Genomic DNA, 7,262 nt, shown 5'->3' on the forward strand with positions numbered 1-7,262 from the left:
TGACAGAATTTGGCATTTCTACTTAATTTTATGAAATAAATGCAATGATGTTAATATTTTGTGTCAGATCTTATCCTTCATCATGGGAACTACATGAAAGTGCATGCTACATAACTGTTTAATACGCAAAAGAGAGCCATGTGGTGGTGGCATACGCCTTTAATCCCAACACATGGGAGGCAGAGGCAGGAAGATCTTTGTGAGTTCGAGGCCAGCCTGGTCTACAAGTGCTAGTTTCAGGATGGGCTTCAAAGCTACAGAGAAACCCTGTCTCAAAAAAAACTACACAGAAGAGAGGTATTTTACTTGAGTAGTTAAAATATTGTCTTTTATATCTGTCTATATCTTCCTTCTTACCTTCCATAAATAAACCCAGAAATGGGTTTGGAAGAAGTATTATCTAATATGACCTTTATTCTTTACATTCCTAAGTTGCTGCAACATTTTATCATTTTTCCCTGATCTCCATGTTCACTGATATATCAGTAAAAGTAGTTTAAGTAATGGATTCATGGCACTCAATAATGGTGAATTCTCTCCACGATCCAGTTTCCTTTCCCTACAGGTTCTCCCACATTGATTTTAACATATTTTTTCATATATTGATTTTTCTTGGTTAGTCTTATACCTAAACAAGTTTAGGGAAATTGCTTTGTATAATTGTCATTTGTATAATTTTATCTTAATTTGAAATTGACTAAAAACCAGGAGCCGTTCAATTTACTTCTCTAAGATGAAGGAAAGAAGAAAGAAAAATAGAAGCAGGTAAAACCTCATGTATATTTCCTAGTTTACTATAAACTTCTGTTAATTTTCGATGGTTTTGTATTAATCTCATGACACTCTGAAGTAAAGAAAGAAGATTCTGCTCACAAACTGAATAATGTGAATTTCAATGACTCTCACACGGAAAGACAGTAGTTGTAAATATGTCTGATCTCATAGACAGATACTCTTTTCTCTGGTTCTATTCAAGAAAATGTTTCAATATTTACCCCTGCCTGTCCTGGAACTCACTTTGTAAATTAGGTTGGCCTTTAATACACAGAGATCTGCCTGTCTCTGCCTCCTGAGTACTGGGGTTAAAAGGCGTGTGTCACCACTGCCTGGCCAATTCCACTATTTCGTATCTTTCTTTATTTTAGAAGAATTTTACTTTATTTTTTGTATTATTTATTTTTCACATTCCTTGCCTCACTATGGCATGGAATAACCTTGGTCCATATATTTCCTCCATTGTACTTGGTAGGGGAAGACATACAAACCCATTCCTTTGTACTCTGCTGACCTCTGCTGACTTCTCCTGACATCCATCTCCTGGTGAAACTACTCTCACCCTAGGGCTCCTCACAACCTGATAAACATCTCCACTTGATCCTCCATGTAAAGTTCAACAAGAGCGTGCACACTTCGAACTCTGTTGCCACAGAGTTTTCTCTTTGACCTTTATCTTGTTTCTTGAATTATGATATCATCTCCCACCCAGTGAGATACACAACAACTTCTCTGTACATGTATATTTACCAAAGTGCATGATAAATCATAGAATTTTTAATTGTGCCAGTTTTAATGGCTATTGTTTTAAGCAATTTTATTGTTGGCATTCTCATCTAGTTAAAGTAACACCAAGTATTGTAATGGGCAAACTCTGGAAGCCTTTTGTCATGGTGTAGCAAATTTATCGGGAAAAAGACAGACAACTGACAATATGAAAATTGATTCATTGTCCTCCACATGTGAAAAACAAAGTTTAAAAGACAGAAATAGATGGACAGACATCCCCTGTATGGGTTCAGGACACACCAGTCAGAATAACAAATAGGCTTCCCAGATTCCAGTGGAAGACTCCCACCACCTCAGCTGAGCTCCCAAAGACCCAATCTGCTACCATCCCTTCTCTTTTTACTGTCTTCCCCCACTGTTATGTCCCCATACTCAATAGAGGTGTATATCCCTTGCTCAGATGCAGAACACACCAGTGAGAAGAACAAGTAAATTAACTCAGGCGGAGATTCACTGTAGATCAGAGACCAGACTGGCCACCTGAATTCCAATTAGGCTGCCCATCTACAGCTATTCCCCACTCTCTTAGTGTTCCCCCAACACCATCGCTGATCCCCTTTCCCCCTCCTTATCATGGTGAGCAAGACCCAAATCTGATGGAGACACCCAGCTCCATCAAAGACCATAATAGATATCAGAAGTCCAGGCCCGAACTTGCATGAAGACTTCTTGCAGACCCACAGACTACATCTAATGTCAAAACTCCAAGCCACACAGACCAGAAAACCAGAAAGTAAACAGAAATCAAGGAACAAAACACACATTCAACAAAGACAAACTCAGAAATTGGCACCTAGACCAATATTCACACCCAAAATACACATGCCTGGACACAAGTGTAAGAATACCATCAACAACAACCAGGGTAATACGTCACCACTGAAGAAAAACTATCACACTACAGCAAGCCCTTAAAATTTCAACAGAGATGAAGCACAAGTAAAATGCCTTAAAACCAACTTTATGAAAATGATGGAGATTCTTAAAAGGAAATAAATAAATCCTTTAAATTGAGAAAAAGAAAAAAGTTAATCATCTCTAAGAGCCCAGTAAAGGTTAGACCAATAAGGATCAAGATTCCCTGGAGTAGAAAAATTGTGTTTCATTATTATTATCAGAATTTTATCCAAACAATGATTATCAAGGTCAAGATTAACTGAATGAAGGAATTATAAATGCCATCTGTGGCTTGTGGTCAATGTTAAACTCATAGAACATGGCCTTAGGAAGTATTCTAACATACATGGAGAGGGGCTGGAGTAATGGTGGTAGTGGTAGATACAATAAAGCCTTTCATAGAAAGGTAAGAAGATAAACTGGTGAACAAGCATAGGAACATGGGCTGCTTTGAAATTCGCTTAAAGAAACATCAAACATATCATATACATGCCATATTCCTGACTTCATATACTGGCACACATAGAAAGTTGGCTGACAAAGCTCGAATTTTCCAGAAGATTGCATATCTGCAGGAAGGTTTTTGGAGCTACTCAGTCATGTTGAACTAATATGCTGTCCTTGGAAGCCTTCCCAGTGTGTGTGATTTTCTACAGTCTTATTCTGTTTAAAAACTGTGGTATGGCCGGGCGGTGGTGGTGCACGCCTTTAATCCCAGCACTCGGGAGGCAGAGGCAGGCGGATCTCTGTGAGTTCGAGACCAGCCTGGACTACAGAGCTAGTTCCAGGACAGGCTCCAAAGCCACAGAGAAACCCTGTCTCGAAAAACCAAAAAAAAAAAAAACTGTGGTATGAAAGCTCCTACTCCCAGCCACAAGACAAACAGGGACCATTTCACTCTCCCCTCCCTCCACTTCATTCACCTTCCCCCTACCCCACTCCTGCAGCCACTCCTCAGAAAGGGTAAGGGTTCCTATGAGGAGTCAACAAAGTCTGACACTTCGAAGCATGACAAAGGCCTTATCCCTATATTTAGGATGAGCAAGGTATCCTTCCAAAAAGAATGTGCTCCTAGATGCCAGTTCAAGTACTAGGGATAAATCCTGGTCTCACAGCCAGTGGCCCCACAGACTGCCCAAGCCTCACAACTGACCCCCACATTCAGAGGGCCTAATTTGGTGCTATTCAGGTTCTCCCACTATCAGTCCAGGATCAGTGAGCTCTCACTAGCTCAGATCATTTGTTTCTATGGTAATCACCATCATGGTCTTGACTCCTTTGCTCTATTATTGCTCCTCCCTCTCTGGACTGGTCTCGGGTAGTTTGGCCCAGTGCTTTGCTGTAGATCTCAGTATCTGCTTCCATCAATTGCTGGTTGAAGGTTCTGTGCTGAAAACTAAGGTAGGCATCAATCTGATTACAGGCAAAGGCCAGTTTAGGCATTGTATTAAAAAATTCTTAATAATTTTTTACCATATTCACCTTTTTGGAGTCTGGGATATGTCACTCAAAATAGTGATTTCTAATTCCATCCATTTGCATGGAAAATTCAAGATGTCATTGTCTTTTAGCACTGAGTAGTATTCTAATGTGTAAACATGCCACATTTTCTTTATTTATTCTTCAGGTGAGGGGCATCTAGGTTGTTTCCAGTTCTGGCTATTACAAATAATGCTGCTATGAGCATAGATGAACAAATGCCTTTGTAGTATGATTGAGCATCTTCTGGGTATGCCCAAGAGTGGTATTGCTGGATCCTGAGGTAGGTTGATTCCCAATTTTCTGAGAAACCACCATACTGATTTCCAAAGTGGTTGTATAAGTTTGCATTCCCACCAACAATGGATGAGTGTTCACCTTACTCCACATCCTTTCCAGCATAAGCCATGGTATGTATAATAAGTGGATACTAGCTATAAACAGAGAACATTGACCCTATAGTTTATTATCCTGGAGAAGCTAAGTGATAAGATGGACCCTAAGAAAAAACATATATAGAACCCTTGGAAACTGGAAACAGACAAGGTCGCCTGACAAAAACTGGGAGCATGGGGTCTGGAGGGAGAAGGGAGGCTGAAAAGGGAAGAGGAGGAGAAGGAGATGATTGAGGAGAACTTAAGAAAATGGGATAATTGAGATGGAGGAAGGACAGAGATGAGAGGAAGGAAAGACATATCTTGACTGAGGGAACCATTATAGGGTTAGCAGAAACCTGGCTCTAGAGAAATTCCCAGGAATCTGCAAGGCTGACTCCAGTTAAGACCCTAAGAAATAGAGGAGAGGGGGTCTGATCATGATTTGTCCTTGTAGTCAGACTGATGATTATCTTAAATATCACCATAGAACCTTCATCCAGCAACTGATGGAAACAGAGGCAGAGACCTGCATTAAAGCACTGGACTGAGTTCCCAAAGACCAGAGTGGGAGGAATGAGAATATGAGCAAAGAGGTCAAGACCATGATGGGTTCACCCACTGAGACAGTCTACCTAAGCTAATGGGAGTTCGACAACTATAGTCGGATTGGGAAAGAACAAGCATAGGACGAAACTAATCCCTCTGAATGTGGTTGACAGTTGCATGGCTGGGGCAGACTAAAGGGTCACTGGCAGTGGCACCAGGATTTATCACTACTGCATGTACTGGCTTTTTGGGAACCTATTGTCTTTGGATGTATACCTTGGACAAGCTAGAAAAAGTAGGGAGGGCCTTAGACCTTCCACAGAGCAATATGCCTCACCCTCTCTGAAGATTAGATTGGGGGTATGGTGGACAGGTATGTGGAGGGAATGAGAGGAGGTGAGGGAGTGGGACATATGAGCAAGGAGATCAAGACCATGAGGGATTCACCCACTGAGACAGTTTGCCATAGCAAATGGGACCTCACCAACTCCAACTAGACTGGAGTGAATGAGCATGGGATCAAACTAGTCCCTCTGAATGTGGCTGAGAGTTGGGGAAGACGGAGGGACCACTGACAGTGGCACTGGGATTTGTCTCTATGGCATGTACTGGCTTTTGGGATCCTTTTATCTTTGGATGTATACCTTGCTCAGCCTAGATGTAGTAGGGAGGGCCTTGGACATTCCATGGAGCAGGGTGCCTTGCCCTCTCTTAGGATTGGAGAGGGAGGTGTGAGAGGGTGTGTGGAGGGAGTGGGAAGAGGGGAGAGAGTGGGAATTTGGATTGGTACTTTTTAAAGTAATAAAATAATAAAAAGTATAATAAAAAGAAAATAGGGAAACAAAAAAGAAAAAATATTAAAAATTTTTAAAAACTGTTGAATGAGCTGAAAAGACAGATCAGATGATCAGGGCTATGTTCACATACAAAAAATATAGAACCTTCTGATGGGTTTGTCTGTAAAGTTTTGCTGGATTATGCACTTTAAATCATTCACAATCAGTAAAAGCCTGATAATTTGGGGTGGTTTTTAAGTCACCCTTCTTTACTTTTTCCCAAAGAAAGTAAGATCCAGTCGAGCAGAAACCTGTTTATTATCTTAACAGGCAATGAATATGTATCTTTCCATGACTTTTTTTGTCTTTTTTGTTTCTGCTATTTGTTTATTGGTTTTGTTTGTTTGTTGTTGTTGTTGTTGTTGTTGTTTAAATTCTACCTTCCAGAAGTGTACTAAGGAGTAATTGGTGATGATAATTGGTCTCCAGTAGAGATCCTGGAGGCAAATTGGTCCTAGAAAGGTCCTGAATTATTAGTATGTTTTTAATGAGCTATACAGGATCTGGACTCCTATGGGATACAGAGCCCCTATGGCCCAGAAATGGCAGCAGAGGGATATGACTAGGAAGGCTGCAGATATTATGTAATGAGGACAGGGCCATTATTACCTGTGACTGCAAATAACATAAAGGTGAGCAGTGTGGTGAAACAGAAACTTTGACTTAGCCTCAGTAGAGTTGCATAACAACAGCAAAGTAAGCTGTTGTCTTGCTATCAGTTCATATGAATTTCCAGTGTGGTGCAGGACAGTTTCAGGTATGATTACATTCTTCTTTCTCTGTCTCCCAAGACATCACCACACTGTACAAATATTTGTTTCATGGTCGACACATAACCACCCTTATACTGATGGGTTCATCACTACTCCTCAATATGTAATTTTCTCTCACAATCACACCACTTACACACAGGCGCAGCTCTGTGATATGGAGTTAACTGGTGTAATGCTGAAGGTTTGCTTACTATACTTTCCCTGTCAGGTCTTAGAAAACTCTGAAGAATATCCTTCCCAAGATGATGATCAATTTTATCTGCACATGATCACAGATCTGTTTTAGTGGTAACATCTGAGATTGCTCCTAAGGTCAGTCCATCAAGGATTACTTTAATATTATCTGGGTGTTCATGTAAAATATATAATGAAAGCTATTCAACAAGAATATGTGCTGCTACAGAATCCTAAATGATGTGCTGTGTTCCAAGTATTAGAAACATATCCCTTGGGATTTTTATGTGTTGCTTGATTTGAGAACCGTGGACTTCATATCTTCTTTAGATATATTTAGTCAAAATAGTTGATGGTGATTTCTCTGTCTTCTGATATTTGCACACATCCCCACCCAACACAAAGGCACTGTTCATTTACAGGAGGAGAAGCTGTATATGGTGACACATGCCTATAATGCCATTGCTAGGAAACAAATTCAGAAATGTTGCATGTTTGAGGCTAGTTTTAGTAGATACGGAGTGTTGCGGGAGGTCCTTCCGCTCCTCCAGCCTATAGCCGCTGAGATACCCGCCCATTGGGGCGTGGTCTCTCTCCCTTTAAAAAAGCGGCCACTT

This window comes from Microtus ochrogaster, chromosome 7 (assembly GCF_000317375.1).
Source record: "Microtus ochrogaster isolate Prairie Vole_2 chromosome 7, MicOch1.0, whole genome shotgun sequence".
Taxonomy (NCBI): domain Eukaryota; kingdom Metazoa; phylum Chordata; class Mammalia; order Rodentia; family Cricetidae; genus Microtus; species Microtus ochrogaster.